General features: G+C 39.0%; 1 pseudogene; it reads left to right on the top strand.

Annotated features, from left to right (window-relative positions):
* Positions 1–16,417: 16,417 nt before the first annotated feature.
* On the top strand, positions 16,418–18,820 carry LOC149578008 (vacuolar protein sorting-associated protein 41 homolog pseudogene; annotated as a pseudogene).
* The last annotated feature ends 2,807 nt before the right edge of the window (positions 18,821–21,627 follow it).

The following is a 21,627-nucleotide window of genomic DNA, read 5'->3' on the forward strand; positions in this document are numbered from 1 at the left end:
TGTTGTTGTTTGAGTGTGTTGTGAGGGTGTTTTTCTAGTTTTTGCAGGTTAAAGAACGCACTTAGGAAGAAGAAATACCATCTAAAAAAAAAAATTTGCGTTTTTCAACTTTTTTGGCACAATTTTGGCGTCTGCAACCTGTTCTGTCTGCGAAAATACGCGTCTGCGAAAATCGACGTCTACGCAAATCGACGTCTGCGAAAATTCGCGTATGCAAAAATTGACATCTGCGAAAATCTGCATCTGCGAAAATCGTCGTCTGCGAAAATCTGCATCTACGCAAATTGGCGTCTTTGCTTGTCACCTGTGTTCTGTGCTGGAAATCTATTCTGTCGTCTTCGAATACCAGTGTCTCTATATTTCAGCGTCTTCGCTGGATAGACTTTTAGTGGTTCCGTAGGATTTAGACCATTTTAAGCATTTTTACCCGTAGAAAAAACAACAAAAAAAGTTAAATTTTTTTTTCCCATAGTCAAGCTCTCATTTTTGAAGATTTTGGCTAACTAACTAAATTGCTTTTTTTTGTCTCATTGTAGGTTGGAGCACATACGGAACCACTAACCATGTTTCTTGCAGGTTTTCATGTTGCTAAAAAAATGAACTTGAATGCTTAACCATTTGTCTTTGAATGCATGTTGCTAAAAAATAAACTTGAATGGTTAAACACATTTTCCATTGAATGAATGTTGCTCAAAACACACTCTTGAATGCCATGGATTAAAATCAACTTTCCTTGGAATGCATGCTTAAAACAACAAATCCAATCTTGAATGTCAAGGATCAATTAACCATTGCAATATCAAACACTTCATTTGGAGCTTCTAAAATTGAACAAAACAAATCTCTTTTCCACATGCAATCTAGGTAAAGTTTGATTTTGGACATTTAAGAAACTTTGTTAAGTTAAAATTAAAATTTACAAAAATAAATTTGAGTAGTTCCTTGGACTCACCTCTTTTCTAATCACCCATCAAATATTAACCATTGGTTGCAATCTCAGTGCCATTTATGGGGATGGGTCTACTTGAAAAAGGTGTTAAATGTTCCACAATCTAACTCACTCACTTGGTCTTTGAACATTTGCTTTAACTTTATCAAAATTCTTAAATGGCCAAAACTCTAGATTAAATCGATCACACTTCAAGTTTGGGCACTAAAATTGAACAACAACTGACGTGGAGAGCCTCCGGGCGCGCGCTTGAAATCGAATCTCACACACTTTTGTTTTGGGCTTAAAACAAACTCACACTCAATCTTGAATGCCTTAAAGGAAATTAATCAATACTTAACGTGGAGGGCCTTCGGGCGCGCAAGTTTGCTTTTGTTGACCCTAACTCTTCTTATTGTTTGCATTCTTCAATCGATTTACTTTTGTTGGCGCTTCAAGTTGGAATTGAACATTGTCTCTTAAACATGAGTGCTTGCAAAGTCTAGATTAGCACACATAAGAGTCAGTTGGTAAAAGAACAAGCGTGTTTTTTAGCCCAAGGTCATCCAAGTCTTCTCTCCCCTTGTCATCTTTCGAGGCCATCTTGGGTGCATAATATTAGGATCCAAAACCTTGTTTCTTTTTAGGAGGCCTGCTTGGGGATTTCATCACCCCTTGGACGACCTCAACTCCAGCATTCCGACGAAGTATAAGAATCGGGAGGTGAATCGAAAGACACCTCTCTTGGGATCAAGATTTTGTCATTCGGGCTAAGCCTCAAGGAACTTTATACCCTTGAGAAGTGAAAGAGGAGAAGTGGGTTACCGCTCCTCTTGGCTGTGTGACATCCTTTTGGTCTCATCTACGGATTTGGGCCTCACGTACCTTGCGTATATCTAGGACTCCCTAGCTAAACCAATTGTCTGCCTTGCAGAAAACCATCTAGGATGTTAATGTGTTTGGAGTGACTGATCGAAACATTTGTAGAACATACACACTCCTTGGCACAAGTATCACATTCTGAGAACCACAAACTTCTATCTGGGTGTTCCTATCTATTGCTTGTTTTTATTTTACTTGTTGAATGAATGTTTGCCAAACATGGTCAATCCTAGCTTAGGGCACACTTAGCATAGTCACTGCCTATTTTGGAAGTTGAACAAGTTGAAGCAAAACAATTGAGATTTTTCCCAAAGCCAAGCAAATTCAGGAATTTATGTCAGAACAACCCAAACCCAAATAGAAGTTTCACAAGGTCAAACTCAAGCCATCTCTAGCATACCAAGAACTTTCAGCCAAGAGAAAAGAAATAACACCAAGCCCACAAATTTCCAAACTCCACAAAGCAGAGGACAAAGCTACCGATGAAGCACTTCAAGAGGCCTGGTTAGAGCGCACCATCAAATTTAGCCAACATCCAGGAGTTAATCCTACTTATGCCTTACCAACTAGGCATGATTTCTATGATTAGACACCCTTGTTTCTCCACATCTTCTTGGATAAGCTTCACTTTAGAGTCATCTTTGTAGAAAAGCCAGCCATCTTAGGTTATCCCCTTAAGCATTATTAGTTCATCCATCTCATTTAGAATCATACCATCTAGCCAGTAATCGAAAATCTGCACATCTAAGCTTTCAAAATTGTTGTCACCTTGCTAAAAGTTTGCCATTCCTAAAATCTTCCAAATCCACCAATCTCACCAAGGTTATCCCTTTGACAGAGCTTTGTCTAGGGTAATCTAGCTTTGTCACTTGTTATCCCTCATCACCTTGAGCTAAAGGTTGGGATTCGCAAGTGGTCAATCTCGTGTTCTTCCTAAAGGATCATCAGTCTATCCTTAAGTTGACACAATCACCACCAAGATTGCACATAGGAAAGCAGACCTTTTGTGCTTTGACAACATATCTTTGAAGTTAGAATCCCCAACCCAATCCTCCTTAGGTTTTTTCATATAGCTTTGCCTCAACCTAGGAAATCATTTGCAAAGAAAAGCCTTCCCCCTTTTGCATCCATCAGCATTATTGCATCTCATCCCTAGGAGCATTTTTCATGCCACCCGTCACTCGCTTAGCCAAGAAGAAAGAAACAATGGAGCCCTATCATTTGGATCGAACAGCCTCACCCCCCTTGAGCACTCAGCCATCCTTCAGCCCAGAGCAAGCTATGCCATCACCTACTGACATTGAAGCTTTCATGAACCAACCAGGAAATGCAGTATTGGTAAACGCCATTATAGACAAAAACAAAGAGACAATCATGGCTAATTTTTGAAGGGATAATGTAGGAACCTTTGACTTTGGAAGACCCCCTCCATTATCAGATCCATCTCACCCATTGTTTGGGCAGCTGCCACCACCCATAGGCTCTTATGATCCAAATTATCCTTAATATATTCCAAAAGAAGAGCCTCTAGCCAATCCATATGACCCAACAGACCCAAACATACCATCATCCACCCAAGTTGAAATCTCCATACCGCAAGCCAACCTAGCCACCACCACTCCATCCTTGGTTCATACCTCTCCGCTCCAAACCCCCTTTACTCAAAACACCTCACCGTTCACCCCCTTCACTATTGCTGCTACTCCCACACCTAGCCTTCCAAATCCACCCATCTCCCAAATTAGTGCTAGCATCTTTGGCCAACCTCAGCAACATACAACAGGGATGCCACCAATGGGGGCAAGTAATCAACCTTTCATCGCCCCCAGCTTGTTCACCACAGCCCAAAGTACAATCCCATCATTTCCATTAAGTCTTGGGAGCTCAATACCACCAGCCACAAATCCACAAGCTACTACCTTCACTCCACAAAGCTATCAAAGCCCACAAGCTACTGCCAATCTTCTACCAAGCTCCCAAGTGACCCTAGCTCCCACTACCACTCTACCAAGCTTCCAAATCCAGCCACAAAGATATCAAACCGCATCAGTTCCATTCCCAAGCTTTCAATTCCCACCACCTCCACCACCAACTAATCCATTACCTCCAATTACCAACTACTTTTAAATGCCACTTCTAGGAGGTAATCCACCACCCCAACCAACCACCAATTATTTGCAGATACCATCCCAAATGGGGGCACAACCCACATATATTGGTCAAACCCCACAAGCCCTCCGATCCTTTCCCCAAGCCTCACAACCATCTTATACCTTACCTCCACAAAGAAATCCATTTATCCCATAGCCAGCTTATGTTCCTCAATCCCAACCTCAAATCCCATATCAACAGCAAGCCTCGCAGCACATGCAGCAATATGCACCACCTCCCCCTCAACAACCCATCATCCACCATGCAGCTGCCCAAACAATGTACAATCCCTATCAGAAAATCCCTCATAGCCATCCATATTCAGTGGCCCCATCCAGCACATACCTACCTCAAGGCACTCCTACATTGGGGGCACCCCAATCATCACCTATCAATTCAGAGTGGGAGCAAATGAAGACAGCTCTGAAAGCCATCCAAGAAGGGAATGATCCAAAGACATTCAAGTTTGAGAATGTGTGTCCTTACCCATTTGACAGAGCCATTACCACGACACCATTTCCCAAACACTTTGAGGTACCTAAATTTGACAAATTCAGAGGAAAAGGAGACCCTGTCACACATATCAAAGAATTTTACATGCATTGCCAGGACGTGGCATACAATGATGTCTTCCTCTTGTGCCTTTTTCCCAAAAGCTTGGCTGGACCAGCTCTTGAATGGTTTTATAGAATCCCCTATGGCACAATTAAAAACTTTGCTGAATTATCTGAGGCATTTGTAGCCCAATATTCCCATCTTGTTGAAACAGAGCTATCAATAGTTGATCTTGTACACACCAAGCAAAAAGGTGGAGAAAGCCTTGCCGAATACCTGCAAAGATGGCAAACCCTTACCACCTGCATATCCTGCACCTTGCTAGAATGCCATGTGGTGAAAATGTTTATTGATAATGCACATCCCAGCTTGGATCACCACATGACCATGAACTGTTTGCAGACCTATAAGGATATCAAAGAGAAAGGAATGATTCTTGAGCAAGGACTCATCAAAGATGGTGTGGTAAATATTTACAAAGAGGCCAACCAAAATCAATCACATTCCAATGACAAGTCTAGGTATTGGAACAAAAACAAGCATGTTGCAACAGATGGGGTTACTGACACCAGACATGTGAATATCGTTGGTCCTTCTCAAAACTAGTCTAACCCACCATATCAAACAAACAAACAAAAAGCTATCAATTACCAACAACGAAATAACCAAAGCTATCAAAACCACAATACAAGACCCAACTTTCAAGGGTCTAACAATCAAGCTAATGCCATCAATGTAGCTGCAGGGAAAAAGCCCAGATTCCAACCTGCACCTAGAAACTATACACCCCTTGGTGAGCCATTGGATGTTATTTTTGAGAAATTGGCTAAGGAAAACCTCATCAAATTTCCACCTACCTAGCAAATTGATCCAAGCCAATCCAAAGCTACATGGTACAAGGACAATGAGTATTGCAAGTTCCATTGGGTAAATGGTCACACCACCCTCAGATGCATGAAACTGAAAGACTATGTGCAGGACCTCATTGATCAGAAGGAAATCACTGTTGGTGCCCAAACCTCTCCCAATGCAGGCTTACAGATTTATCAAAATGCTTTTCCTCCACACAACAAACAAAATACTGGAAAAGCACCTATCCAAAACAACACCAACAACCGCCAACCAAACCAACAGCATGGGAAGAACAATGACCACACTTCATCCTATATAGACTATGGTAGCCTTATAGGTTGTATATCTGAGAAAGAGCCTTCTGTCAATGTTATCAATATTCGAGGACCAGACAATGAGTGTGTGGTCTTTACTCGAAGAGCGCAATTTAACATTGCAGGCCCACCAGTTTCATCAACACTATCAGCTCCATCAAAAAGCCGGTATAATATCTTGGAACACCTTGGGAACATGCCAGCCCAAATATCCATTTTAGACCTTCTCCGCACTAGTCCTGTGTACAAAGACATCCTTGACAATGCTCTCATAGAATCCCGTGTCCCTTCTGATATCAATGTTACTGATTTTTGTAAGCTTGTTGGACACCTTTCATCCTCATGTGCCCTATCTTTCAAACCCACCGACATACCCATGGTTGAGCTAGATCACACCCTTTCGCTTTGCATAGCCATCATGGTATCCAATTTTGCCGTGAAAAGAGTAATGATAGATAATTGATCAGCCTTGAACATTTGCACCCTAAAATTTATAAAACAAGCTGGGTATACTAAGGCAGATATGATCAGTGAGGTTATCACCATCAAAGCTTATGACAACTTGGAAAGGACCACAGAAGGGACTATCTTGCTACCAATCAAGGTTGGGCCGGTCATCCAAGAGACAGTTTGCCATTTTTTTGATCTAAACCTACCATTTAACATCCTCCTCGGTCGCCCATGGATTCATGCTATGAAGGCCATTCCATCCACCTACCATCAGTGCATCAAATTTCTGCATCAGGGCACTGAGGTAACCATCCACGCCGATCCAGAACCCTTTGCTTATTGCAATGCGGTTGAAGCTTCATATACAAACCATTGCCCTAGAATAGACATCGGCACAGCCATCACCAGCTCATCCCACACTTGTAATAACGCAGAAACCATCCTCGCCTCCACCCTATCTACTGTAAAGATCAACAACAAAGGCTGTGGAGAATATAGTCTATCAGATGCATTTGCTGTCAAAGCAATCCCACTTGATCCACATACCCATGGACGACCAACATATCACAAAGCTAAGGAGATTCCACCTCCTCGATACAAATTGTTTGGCCCAACCACCTTTGTATCCTCAAAAATGCCTCTTCATGAGGAGCTCACTCTAGATATCAACAATTGGTTACATAAGGATGCCCCTCCAAGAAATCAAGCACGCCTTGATCACTTCAGCCAGAAGTATCCCCAACAACATAAGCTCATCACTGAAAAATGGAACTATCAAGGAGGTGGACTAGGACCAAAAGAAAGGGGCATGCAATGTCCCATCAAAGCACATAATTGGGAAACGAACTTAGGTCTTGGCTTTGGCATACCCACAACTGTGGGCACCAATGAGAACGGTCACGCTTTTTTGAACATTCACCGCGACCTTGTCGAAATCGAAGACATTCTCGAGGAAGTTGAAAAGAGAGCCTACGACGATATCCCAGACCAAATCTTCCTAGGAGATTCTTTTCTCCGAGAAATATCCATCCATCTCATTGACCTACCACTTGCTCATCCACAACTCATAGATTGGGACCAACCAAGTGTCATACATATTGATGAGTTTGCATCAGAGGAAGTGCTTCTAAGATTCATGGGATCCGAAACTCCTCATAAGAAGAAAAAGCCAGATTCTGCCTACATCTACAAGCTAGATCCCAAGGGGTATTTTGGAGAAAATCCCCAACCTAGTTTCGATACACCCAAAACTGGAACTAAGGTAAATCTGGGACTAGCTAAGGTAGCGAAGAGAACCCCTCAGCAAGAAAATCCAGAGCCACAAGCAAAACATGAGGATTTAGTATTGCCTCCTCAAGATAATTGACCAGAGGTGTCTTCTATTCTAATAGAGGATACTAGAGAAGTCAACATTGGTTCTTCAGAGATCCCTAGAATTGTTCACATTGCTGCATCCCTATCACAAGACCAAGCTGACCTCCTCTTTGAGGTTTTATGAGAGAACATTGGCCAATTTGCATGGTCATATCAGGACATGCCAGGACTTGATCCAAAGCTTGTAGTTCATCATCTTGCAGTCGATCCAAAGATCAAGCCCGTCAGACAAAAGCTTAGAAAAATGCACCCCAAGGTGGCATTACTAGTCAAAGCTAAACTAGAAAGAATGTTAGCTGCTAAGGTTATCCGACCTATTGACTACTCAGAATGGATCTCCAACATGGTCCCTGTCACTAAGCCTTTCGGTGACATCAGAATCTGCACTGATTTTAGAGATCTTAACAAAGCTTGTCCAAAGGATGATTTTCCCTTGCCCAACATAGATATGATTGTAGATCTTATAGCTGGACATGAAATTCTGTCCCTTATGGATAGATTTTCTGGGTATAATCAGATCAAGATTGCAGAAGAGGACCAGCATAAGACAACATTCACTACCCCTTGGGGAACCTTTTGCTACACCATGATGCCTTTTGGCCTAAAGAATGTTGGGGCTACCTATCAAAGAGCTATGACAGCCATTTTCCATGATCTTATCCATAGCATTTTGGAAGATTATGTGGATGATATCCTAGTCAAATCTCACACCTTCATGGATCATCTTGCTGACCTGGAAAAAGTCTTTGATAGGTTGGCCCAATATCATCTCATGCTAAATCCCAAGAAGTGTGTCTTTGGGGTCACATCTGGCAAGCTTCTAGTATTCATAGTTTCTAAACGGGGTATAGAGATTGACCCCAAAAAGGTCAAGGCTATCTTAGACATGCCTCCTCCCTAGACACTACGACAGCTTCGCTCTCTTCAGGGAAAACTTCAATCTATCCGGCGCTTCATCTCCCAACTTGCAGATAAGTGTACACCATTTTCACACTTGCTAAAGAAGAATGAGAACTTCAAGTGGGATCTTTTATGTTAGCGCAGCTTCGATCAGCTCAAGCAGTATCTCACAAATCCCCCTATCTTGGTTCCACCAGTTCCTGGTCATCCCTTGATCTTGTATATATCAGCAACACCTATTTCTCTAGGGGCACTTCTAGCACAACATGATGATTATAGCAGAGAGAGAGCCATCTACTATATCAGTAGAACCCTAGTTGGTTATGAACTCAATTACACTCCTATGGAAAAAGCTTGTTTGGCAGTTGTTTTCTCAACTCAAAAGCTTTGCCACTACATGCTAAGTCATACCATCCAACTAGTCTCTAAGATTGATCCTCTCAAGTATATGCTCTCTAGAACAACACTCATAGGTCGGCTAGCAAAATGGGTTATGCTACTAAGTGATTTTGACATCCAGTATGTGGACAGAAAGGCAATCAAAGGGCAAGCTATAGCAGATCACCTAGCTGATGCACCTCTAGTAGATGCATATCCTTTGCTCACAGAATTCCCAGATGAGCATATCTACCTGATTGAAGAACAACCCCCATGGAAGCTTTATTTTGATGGCTCATACACCTCTCATGGATCAGGGGCAAGAATATTATTAGTTACACCTCAAGGAGATTACATTCCAAAAGCCTTCAAGCTATAATTCCCTAGCACCAACAATATAGCAGAATCTGAAGCTCTTGTAGCAGGATTAAAGATAGCTGCACAATGGAATATCACTGAGTTACAAGTCTTTGGTGATTCCCAGCTCATCATCAAACAAGTCTTAAATGAATATCAAACCAAAGATGAAAAGATATTACCCTACAAAGAGCTAGTTGATCAGCTGACCGAGCATTTTACAAAGATTCAGTTTACACAAGTGCCTTGAATGTAGAACAAGGTAGCAGATGCCATGGCCACTATCGGCTCACTCTTGGAAATTCCCCAAGAAGCTAAGTAGTATGAGTTTTTAGTTGAGTAGCTCCTCACACCTACCTATGCGAATGAGGATTCAAACCGTGTTTGTATCTTGGTTGGTCCCCAATCCCCTTGGTACCATGAAATTCACGCTTACCTTAACGATGGTATCATATCCCCTCACCTCACACATACCCAACGCCAGAACCTCATCCGAAAATCATCTCGCTATGTTATCATAGCTAATACCCTATATCGTCGGGGTTATCATGATACTCTCTCTCGATGTTTAGATGAAAATGAGGCCGTGATGGCATTAAAAGAAGTACATTCTAGACTTTGCGGTGCCCACACGAGTGGTATTTTCCTAGCACGACAAATCCTTAGAGCAGGCTACTATTGGCCTACCATTGAAGAAGACTCTTGTGACTTTGTCAAAAAGTGTCTCCCATGTCAGCAGCATGCAAATCTTGTGCACGCTCCAACAAAGGATCTACAGCCTATTGCACCACCTTGGCCTTTTGCTTGTTGGGGCCTTGATCTAGTCGAAACTATCACACCTCTCTCATCTGATGGACATAAATGGATAATAACAGCTACAGACTATTTCACTAAGTGGGTGGAAGCAGTCCCCCTAGTCTCAGCTATAGGAGTTCAAGTCTCCAAGTTCATCTTGTACCACATTATTTGCCGCTTCGGCATCCCATCCACCATCTTCACTGACCACGGAGGTAACTTTGAAAATCTCAACATGGAAGAATTATGCACTTCCCTCTGCATCCATCACCACTTTTCTAGCCCATATTTCCCACAAGGTAACGGCCAAGCAGAGGCAATTAATAAAACCCTCCTCAAAATCCTAAAGAAAGTTGTCAATGATTTCGGCCGTGATTGGCACCTTCAAATAAATCTGGCTCTATGGGCCTATTGAACTTCCTTCTGTACATCCACAGGCACAACTCCATACTCCCTAGTCTATGGTGCCAAAGCGGTATTACCTATAGAAGTTGAACTTCCCTCACTACGCATATCTTTGCGAGGGCAAATCTCAGATGAAGAATATAGAGTAGCTTTACTCACCCAGCTAGATCTCTTAGACGAGAAGAGACAACAAGCCTATGACCATCTCACAGTCTATCAAACTCGTCTCAAAAGGAATTTTAACAAGAAGGTGCTCCCACGACACTTTCAGCCAGGTGACATGGTCCTCAAAGAAAATATGAAAGTCCAAGTAGATCGAGAAAAGAAAGGCAAGTTTGAACCTACATGGCTTGGTCCCTATGTGGTTACTGCCTCCTTTGGCTCTGGAGCCTATCAATTATCTACACTAGAAGGAGAACTCTTGAATGATCCCACTAACATCATTCATCTCAAGAAGTTCTATGCTTGAAGATCCTTGGTATACCCAGCTTTTGAAAAATACAAGAAAAAAATAGTAAAGAGAAATAAGCGTCCAATAGTGAAAACTTGGCAATTCAAGCGCCTTGGATAGGTACCTTGGTGAAAACCTGGTAATTTAGGCACCTTGTGTGCTAAAGACTAATCCATTATCTATCCTATCCCTCATCCATCCACCCACCATCCCATAAAACACCTGCTTGTTCCCTTGGTGTTCCAATCAAATATCCAAAATCTGATGGAGCTTGTCAATACCTCCTGTACAGCTTGTAAATCTTGTACCAAAGTTTGTATTATACCTTGTAAATCTTGTACCATACCTTGTATATATCCAAATCTTTTCCAAAGCTTGTGCCATATTCTAGCTTGTAAATAATCTTGTATCCTAGCCTGTATCCTATCACATGCACACACAGAATCCCATTTTCCTTAAGCTTTTCACAAACCATCTACCTATCCACCTATCAACTATTATAGACATCCCATCCTTCACAAACATTTCCATCTCAAAAAAAAAACAAAACATGAACAAACTTGTACATTTGTAACATATCTTGGTCTATCAACTTGTATATCCTCTTTAGCTCAGTATCATTGTATCTATCCAGCTTTCATGTTAGTTCATCCTTGGTCAACATCTTGCACACATCGCACACCTTGGTTAGATATTCCAATGCATCCTTTAGCTAGATCTCCTGTCACCAAAGTGTTATCCTTCTTAGTTCAGCTTGCCAAATGCATTACTCATCCAGATCCATCATCTTAGGTGCTCTCTGATAGACCCTTGCAGGATATAGCTTTCCTCATGTCTGATCTTGGTCCGTTAGTATCTTGTCCTACCCATCTCGTTGGTAAACAGTTCTCTTTTGGATTTTTGCTTTCTTTTGATTTGGGATCTTCCCTTTTGGGTCTTGAAATATCTTTTTCCAAGCAATCTCCTTGTTCCCTCCTCAAGGTTGCCACAATCTTCCATATCATGGTATGCTGCGAATGGGGCAATTAGAGCGTAAGGTCTTGATCAGGTCTTTTGCTTGTTTTCTTTTTCTGCTTGTGGGTTACCTAGTATCATTTCCATGTTGCTTCCTCTGGGATTCATGCATGATACTGGGGCAATCCTTGCGTGTTTGTTTCGAGTCAGTTTGTTAGTCCTCTGGATGGTTGGTGAAAATGCCTTGATGTTCTTGGTAACCTTGGCAATTAGCCAACAGTCCTATAGAAAATCTAGTGCTCAACTACATGGTGGTACTTCTCTTTGAAGTATCCCCCCGCTCAAAAAGCTTCAATGGATTCCCTTCATCTCCATTATCCCCCATCCATATCCTACATCTGTCGCTCCTACCCCAGCTTATGCATTAGTATCTCTTTGAATCACTCCTCACGCTTAGCTTTAGGGATCCACAATCCTAGTCTTAGGGATCCACCAATCAAATCAATCCACCAAGCCTCATCTTTCGAGATCCACAATCCTAGTCCTAGGGATCTCCCAAACCCATCTTCCGCCAGTCTAACTCTTTGAAATCCTATTGCATCAACTTTATCATTCTATCATCCATCTCCCTACCATGGATTCCTTTTATAGCACTCCGCTCCTCCATCCCCGCCCCCCTCTCCCAATCCTGGAAAGTCTTAAGCTTGATTTACTATTGTGCCTCTGATTTCCCTTTATCATTCTCCCATAGTGAGAGTTTGAGCTAATTCAGCCCCTTCTCTTCGCCAACCTGCATTTCAGCTCATCTCAATTTCTTGTACTTTTCAAGAAGTCGTCGAGCCTCATTTCTCTCCCCACTGCCTTCTTGAGGGGGCATCATCTAAGTCTAGTCTCTCCTCTTCTTATCCGAGACTGGGGCAAGCTTGTTGCTAAAACATCTTCCTCGTGTCGTCTTCATTCGAACTTCTTTGAAATAGTGTTGTCTCAACACTATGTCAAAGAGGGGCAAAATGTAGACACCTAAATTTGATTACACTACTTTGGTAATCTAATTTAGCCATCTCTAAAGGCATTATTAATTAAACTTCTATTTAATTAATCCTTTGTCATCCCCTAGTTGATTAATTTAATTAATCATCTATAGTCCTAATTGATAAATCAAATAATCTATTATTTATCAATTAAATCTTTTTCTCCTATCTAATTCCAAAAATCCCCATTTATTAAATAAATCTATTTGATAAATGAAATCCTCAAATTCAAAAACCCCTAACCTATCTCTAATCCTCCATTTAGCCTAATCCACCCCATCCACCCATACTAACCAAGCTTAGCCACTAACTCACCCACCCTCATTAATGCCATCCACTTGCACATCTCTAACATCCCTAATCTAATCCTAAACCCAAGCCTAATCCACCCCCTAATGTTGTCACATTCCTTAAACAAGTTTAAGACTTTCCTAATCCAAACCAAAGTCTCCCCTCAAAAAACCCAACCACTAAGTCATGAGTGCTCTTACAAAACATAAAAGACTCTTACAAGCCCACTCATGACTCTTACACCCATCTTCCACACTCTTCCCTCTTCCACACTCATTCCTCTTACATCCCTCTTACATACTCAACCCCACTCATCATGCCTTTAACCAACCCTTTACCCTACCCTCTCACACTCATCCTCCTTGTGACAAGTGTCACCTTTCCATTGGTGCTAAACAAGCACAATCCATGTGCTCCCCTTTGAGTGCATCTTAGCCCTCCTTAAGCCTTCATCCATCCTTGCATCTAAGCCCTCCATCCCTCTACCCCTTAGCCTATAAATTGAATCCCATCCCAAGCCATTTCATCAACAATCTTTGAGCTAAAGTTACCATGCTATTTTGATAACCAAAGCCATCAATCTTACCCTTATAATGCCAAATTGAGAGCTCACAAAGCTACCAATTTGCCATTACCCATCTCCATTGAAGCAGCTTTTGAGCATCTTGAGCATACATCCACAGCAAAAGGACACATCTACAGAATCCAGAAAGCATGGAGTGTTTTCTCTTGTGAGGTTTACACTTCTTGTTTGCTTTCTTTGTCTAAGCATATATGTGAATTTAGTTTTTGGTTTGTGAATGTTTACTTTATTTGTTAATGTTCTTTGCATACTAAATCTTGTTCTACAGAAGTCACGGATGAAGGGGAAATGACATCCAAAGTCATTGGATATAGCAGAAGCCTTTTAGCTATTTAAAAACAACTATGCACAACATGTAAATTGTCATTAAGATAATGCCTTCAAAAGGAAAGAGTTGTGTGGAGGGGCCTGCGGGGTTTGACGTCAATGAGTTTTGACTCTTTCAAATAGTCACTCATGTATAAGCATACGGAGGATTAAGAGGCATTAATGATGCTTCAATGTTTAAGCAGCCCGTATGAGGGAAAACAAAGATGCAAAGGCCCTTCGATGTTACGCTTATCGCATGCAACGTAAAATAATTTTCAAAGCTCTTTGATCATACATGAAGACCTTGTAGGCCTAAGAAGCAATTTTTAAACATCTTTGGGGATACATTTGAGGTCATAAAGGCATAAAGGAGATCTGCACATGTAAAAGCGTAGATCAAAATTTGAAGGGGCTCGATCTTACACTGAGGTCGTAAAAGCGTAAAAGGAACTCGCTTGCATATGCATGTAAAGTGAAAAATGAAAGCCTCCAATGCTATAGGGAAGGAATGAAGAGAATTAATTAATATTTAAATATTAATTAATTTAAAATATCTTAAATGTGCACAGTTAATAGCAGATTGACACAAGGCAATGGCAGATCGAAGGAGATAATAAAGTGAAAACCCAAAAAGGATTTCAAATGCATGAGTTTTCAAATGAAAAATTAGAATAAATTTTTAAGTTTTATATAGTTCAGACTATATAAAATTTAATTTTTATGAATTTTGATGGCTATTCATAGTCCAAAAGCTTGTTTATCAAAGGGCCATAACAGGGGTTTTTTTGTCTGAATTAGGCACTTTAATATACCATCAGAACTGCAAGAAGTTGAATTTTCTAGATTTGTGGTCAGATTTTGTACAACAATTCATCAGTGCAGTCTTTAAGAAATTTTGTGTTTTCTAGGACATTGGTAGTAGAATAGGCAGATTTGATCATGGTGCACCAAAATTTGTTAGAGGGCAATTATGAAGGCTTGTTGAAGTTTGAATGTGAAGAAAATCAATTCTAGAGGGTTTTCTTGGCTTTTAGAAGTCATTCTTTAACTGATTTTTATTTTTACCATGAGTAAAAATTAGGAATCAAATCAGTTATTTGTTCAATCAGATACTTTAGATATTATGTGCTTTTGGAGGCAAAACTAATTGATGACTTGATATACCAGTTGAGGGGAGAGATTAGAAAGATATTTTTAGCTTCTTGGAAAGAATTCTAAGGGGACACTTGTCATTGTTTGATCAGATCCAAGAATTCTTTCCCCTATATCTATTTCTCTCTTTGTCATTGTTGGGGGTTGGCAGTTTGCTTTAGGTAATACTAGTAGGGTTCTAGTTCTACTATTGAAACTAGGGTTGTTGATGGTTTTTCTTCCTATCTATTGAGCTGAGCTCTAGCAGTGGGTTGCCCCACTTTTCACCCCATACCTATGTTGTTAAAAGTGAAAGATTTTGAAGCCATAGTCATGTTTGGTTTGATTTGTGTCTAGGTCTAAGTCCTTCATAGGTAGGCTATCCTTGTTGGGTTTCCCTTTCTCTTGCCCTTTCATTTATAAGTCAAGTGGGTTGATTCAAAGTCTCTTCATATTGGGTAGGTTATAGAACCCAACTCGACAAGGATAACATGCTCCTAGTGATGATCTTCTTAGATGGAATGATGATTGTGAAATTATGATCTCCAGGCATTTACAAGGAATTAGATGGAAGTTTCTCATATAATTGATACAATAACAAATCTGGCATTAAAAATTTATAAATTCACTCCATAGGGTAGTGTGTACGATTCATTTGATAAGGATCCTTTTGTCTTAATGTGTACATTGGTTATAAAAATAGTGCTTACAAGTGGAAGGAATTTGATTACATTAAAGCTATGTAGATCAAGAAGATATTAAGTTGTGTTTCTAGATGATTGCAAATAAGGTAATTAGAGCATCATTATACCTTATCTGATATCATTTTAGCCAAGGCTTGTGGTTCATTAGGTTGCAATAAAAATTTGGTGTAATAGTCTTGCCTTCAATTTATAAATAGTGTTAATATAGAAGGAAAGGAATCTCAGTTCATGATTGCAGTGGTATATTTCATCTTGGAGCCTTTATTCTCAAAATTGTTTTAGTATAGTTGATCTTTAAGTGCATAATTTAGAGATCTAATGGAGAAGCTGCAAAGTATAATTCTTTGGAGGATCAACAATGTGAGTTCTAAAAAATGATATGAATAATATACTATGTTGATGAGCAGTGATTAGAAAATACATTAATTTAGTGATTGTGTCTTTGAGGAAGGTCTCAGGTTATGGCTCTGGTTTGAGCCTGAAGTTCATAGCACCGATGATGCACAATACAAGAGTCAGATGATAAAAAGGATATGGTCGATATGTCTGAACAAATGCTAATACAAGCTTGCAAGAGACTAGCAGCTATACAAAGGATGAATCAGCCTGAGTGTTTTGGGGAATGCGATTGAAGACCACAGAAGATCCACAGCCACATGAAGAGTATTATGCTCTATTCATACACAATACATATTATACAAATGCATTAAACAAGTCTGTAGAGCCACCAGTGGAGGAATCATGCAATAATGTCCACAAGTTGCTAAGGAACATGCACTTCACATGATATTAGCATACTAAGGAAGATGCCTCTATTGCTCAAGGTGATGGAGAAGGATGGGGATGAGATTGCGGGTGCAAAATTTTAATAACAAATCTAAATCTATAGTCATCAGCCTGCAGTTAGTGAAGTTATGGAGACCATGAAAGAAAATCTTAATGTTTCAAAGTCTTTCACATGTGAACAAGAGTTCAACATCTACCTAGCTCTATTTAGAGAGTGAAGACAAAGTGCACGAGTTGCGATAGAGAAGACATGGTGGGAATGTTTGTCCAAATGGCAATACCAGCCTAGGGATGATATACTGTTTATCTCAATATCATGAAGGTGATAACATTGCATTTTTTGATTTGATATTAACTTCAAGAGCACAATTTGGGATAGTCAAAGATTGAATTGTATTTAGTTTCTTTTGGAGATGAAGCAAATGAAATTGTGTAAGTTTTGGCCCCACAACTCTGCCAACATTTATATTGTGACTTATTAGTTAATAGGGTTCACTATGAGTATAATGGAGATGTTCTAGTTATTTTAGCATATATACCTGATATGAAAGATGGAGAAAATGAAGTTGGGAATGCTCTACCATCACAACAGGGATGTGCCCTAAGACTAGAGGTACATATAGTGACTTGGAAAAATGAAGATCTTGCAACAGATGAACTTCCAAATAATGGATTTGAGCATTTCAAGGTCAAAGATTATCTTCTCGCACATGCTTCTTTCTCAGGAAGCAGTGGTGCAGGAGGCCAGTGGGCTCCTAGGGAGGAACCCCTATACTATATAGTTTTTCCTTAAGGTGTAATCATTGTGAAGCCTAGGGATGCAGATGACCATATAGTTTGGCTTCTTTAACATCGACAGCATGAAAAAGCACTCGCTGCAATTGAAGCTAGAAAAGCCAGAATCAAACTTCTTGATGACATGGGTTCAAAATATCTTCATTTCCTAGAAAGGAAATATGCTAAAGTAGCTGCTTTGTGCCTAAAATTGTTCCATGGACTTGCAATGGCATGGGAGATATGGTGTTTTAATTTGTACGTGATCAGCAACTACCTCTTTTGGTACCTTACATTCCCACCAATAATCCTCAACTACAAGATACTGTGTATGAGGCAGGTCTCATAACTCTAGCCACAAATCAAACATTCTATAAACAACTATTGTCAAAAATTCAAACTTGGCCATCATCTATATATATCGCATCCATGGTCATTGATGCTATTGAACCATAGTTAAATATGAGCTCTACAACTCCCACTTTGAGAGAGGCTCTAGCCGATTTGTATGTCATTGATAAACAATATGAGAAGACTTTTGCAATATATGCAGATCTAAGGAAGCTTGGCATATTTGAATTTATCGAGGAGTACAATCTATATGATTTTTTTTTATAAGGCAAGGTAGAAGCTCTAATGAATTTAGATTTGAAAAGAGTTGTAGTGTTACTTGTCTAGCAATAGAAGTTTATTCCACCATCTGATGTATTTTCACAGTTGTTAGAATTTGGCAATGATAAGACACACAAATTATACCTGCATGAATATTTACATGCACTCTTTAAGATAGATCCTAATGTGGGGGAATAATTCCATGGCCTTTAGGTAGAGTTTTGTGTAGAATATGAGCCCAGATTGCTTCTCCCATTCCTCCGCAACAGCCAATACTACTTGCTTGACAAGGCTTATGAGATTTGTATCAGAAGAGGTCTTATAAAAGAGCAAGTATTTATTCTTGGGAGGATGGGAAATTCAAGGAAGGCTCTTGCACTTATCATAAATAAATTGGAAGATATGGAATAGGCTATAAAGTTTTTCACAATGCAACATGATGATGATTTATGGGAGGAGCTGATTAAGCAAAGCCTTGGCAATCTAGAAATGGTTGGAATGTTACTGGAGGACACTATGGGTAATCTAGATCTACTTCATACTATAAATATGGTACCAAATGGTTTGTGTATCCCAAGGTTAAGGGATTGACTTGTCAAAATTATCACATATTATCACACAGAAACTTCACTTCGACATGGTTGCAATGACATTCTAAAGGTTGACTATGTGAACCTACTGGTGAAATATTATTATGAGGCTTGTCATGGTATTTACATTGGAAGTAGGGAAGATGATTTTAATGCAAACAAGCATCAAGTTAGAGATGACAGAGGACTAAGAAATGGGAAGTGTACAACAAAGAACTTAGAGTTCAAGAGCCATAGGGAGGTGTCAATTTGCAAGGCTATGATGAATTCTTTCTCTATTCATGGATAGAAGCTTGCATGTGCTTGTTGAATATCTTGAATATTTGGTTGAGCAGTCATGGTATTATAGACTAGATTATATTAATTTGATAAAGTTCTATTCAGTTCATTTTATTAAGCAAGGTCAAATGAAGGGACAAAGTCATATTAGTTCCTCTTTGTTGTAATTCTGTAGTCACTTGTCATACGCCCTTTCAAATTTTGGAAGTTGAAATATTTTGTATTCCCATGAATGTTGTACATTTGTAAACTCTATATATACTATTGAAGAAGATAATAACCAGGTGGGGTGGGGGTTAGCAAGTTATTGGTGTAAAAGACTTTATATTGCAGAGCCAGTAAAAGAGTGTTTTATGTCAATAGTTTTTGTTCCATTTAGTTAGCTTGTTGCTTCTATTTTTCTTTCTTTTAAATCTAAATTGCAGGAAGAAAGGAAGGATGTTTCATTCTTTTTTTGTAATAAGGATATGAATTAATCAGAGTAGGATGTGCTTTATGAGATTCAGGGAAAGATTTAGGAAAAGTTCTTAATCATTTCATTTAACTTTCTATAGATAGTTGTTGAGTTATGAATTCATAGGATTTGTGGATCCAATAGCTTGGTTTGTAGATTAGTAAGTATTTTCTTGCCTAAATTAAGCTCTAGTTAGACTTAGTTTAGTTTGCCTCTTCTACTCTCAGGTTAAGAGCATACCCTGCATTAGTTTTAGGAACAAAAACATAATTCTTTGAAAATCATCCACATAGGGATCTATACCTATAAATTTAGAGAAAAGTTGGTAATTAGAAGATGGCTTTTCAACTATTGTAAGCAGATTTTGTTCAGCATTCGGACATTGAGAGTCATATCATCACAAGGAACAAAAAGGAAAAATCTATTTACCAACACGGTGAAGGCCACATACCTATTTATGTGCAAATTTTCATTTCATGTCATGTATTATCATTCTGAGATACTAGAAATTGATGCTAGATTATATGAAGTATCTTGAGTTTCATTTAGTTTTAATATATTCAGTCTTTCCATGGATGAATATAAAAGAGAATTTACATGAATTATCTGATTTCTCTAATTCTATCGCCTAATTCTTCATGTTCTATTAAATTTGAGATTAAATGGATATGGTTCATTTGATTTAAGGCAACTTGGATGAATTGTATGTCAGATCTATTGTTGCTTTTGACTCCAGGAGTTAAGTAAATGCTTTAGTGTTTTGATAGGGTTTCTAGGTGTATGAAGTGGATATTGCATAAGAATGGGATTTGGGGATTTCAGTTGATAAACTTGATTGTAATGCAAACAAGTTAGGTCATCCTGCTAGTAATGACTCTATGTTTTAATGGATAAGGCATTGATCACTAAATCGGATGGAAGCTAATAACTAAATTTAGTATTTCATGTTTTGTAGTGGGCTGAAAGGAATTAACCCTCACTCAACTTATGAGATTCATAGATTTGCATTTAGCTACTATAGATCTATGTTATTTCATGAGTTATAAGGAGAAATAAGGGTAAAATCTACAGTAAATAGATTCAGGGATATGTTTTGCATTGGTATGATATTGATTGAATCTAAGGTCTACCTACCTAGGTTTTGCAGAGCCTGAAGTAGAAGAAGGGTCAAGCCTTATAGTTGGCCCAGTGTTTGAAATGATGTGTTGAAAATGGGAGTTAGCTACCCCTAGATATGTCATCTTCTCATTCAAATAATTGAAAACCCTCCAGCATTTTCAAACACTAGCAAAATGGTGACTCTGCTAGGGACTATATTGAATCAAAGTAATAGACAAACTTGAGAATTTAAGAAGGATTCAATATAATAGGAAGATGTGCATGGAAACATTATAGTAGTAAGTTAATTTATGTGTTTCCCAATCTTCTTACTCAAATGTCATGCACCCTAGTATTGCTTTGTTCAAGATAGTAGTATATTTGAAGGATTGAGTACAAATCATATTGCTACTAAGTTTTATGTTCACTCAATTCAGGTGGTTTGATTTTTAGAGTACTATTGTCAATTCAGAGTCAAAATTGTTAAATGGTGGTTTTTCTCTTCTAAGTTTGTGAAGTTTTTCAAATTCTACAAAGTGACAATTCAGTTCAGATCTGTCATGTTATAAATCATATGTTTTAAATATTTCTCACAATTGTCAGTGGTGACTCTCTAAAGGATCTTTGTACTAGTGTAGATCGGTTATATAATTGTTTTCAAGAGTTTTCAGTTGAAATTGGCAGATCTGAAAGTTGTGTTAAATTTTAAAACAAGAAGCAAGAGTATATGAATTTTTGACCAATGAGTTTTAAAGTGTTGTTTAATCTACTATAATAAGAATTTGAAATGCTAAGAAATGAATCACAACTGTGATTTCATCAACTCTACAAAGGATTCGATCAATAGTGTGAGGAATTGAGATCAACACCAAGCCAATCAGCAGATTAACATTTCAGCATCAACACTTGAGGTATTTTATACTTTCATGTGATTTCTTTGAAAGAAAGTAAGTTTTACATATGTGTTCTCTGTCGAGTGAAGTTTCAGCACTAAGAAGAGGAGAATAGTTTTAAGGTTTTATAAACTTCATTAGATCAAGTTTCAGTCAGTTGTATTTAAGTTTGTGAAGTGTGTTTGAAGTTGAGATTAGTAGAAGGGTATAGATTTGCTGCAATTAATGAATACTAAAAGTAATCTTGGTGATTGAGCTTTAAGTTTAAAGGATGTCAAGATTCACTTCACCTAAGATGTAGCCAGTTAGTGAAGTTCCTAGATCCATTTCTACCAAGTAGTATATG

The sequence above is a fragment of the Cupressus sempervirens genome, chromosome 1 (assembly GCF_028749045.1).
Source record: "Cupressus sempervirens isolate cs-2001-9-10 chromosome 1, ASM2874904v1, whole genome shotgun sequence".
Taxonomy (NCBI): domain Eukaryota; kingdom Viridiplantae; phylum Streptophyta; class Pinopsida; order Cupressales; family Cupressaceae; genus Cupressus; species Cupressus sempervirens.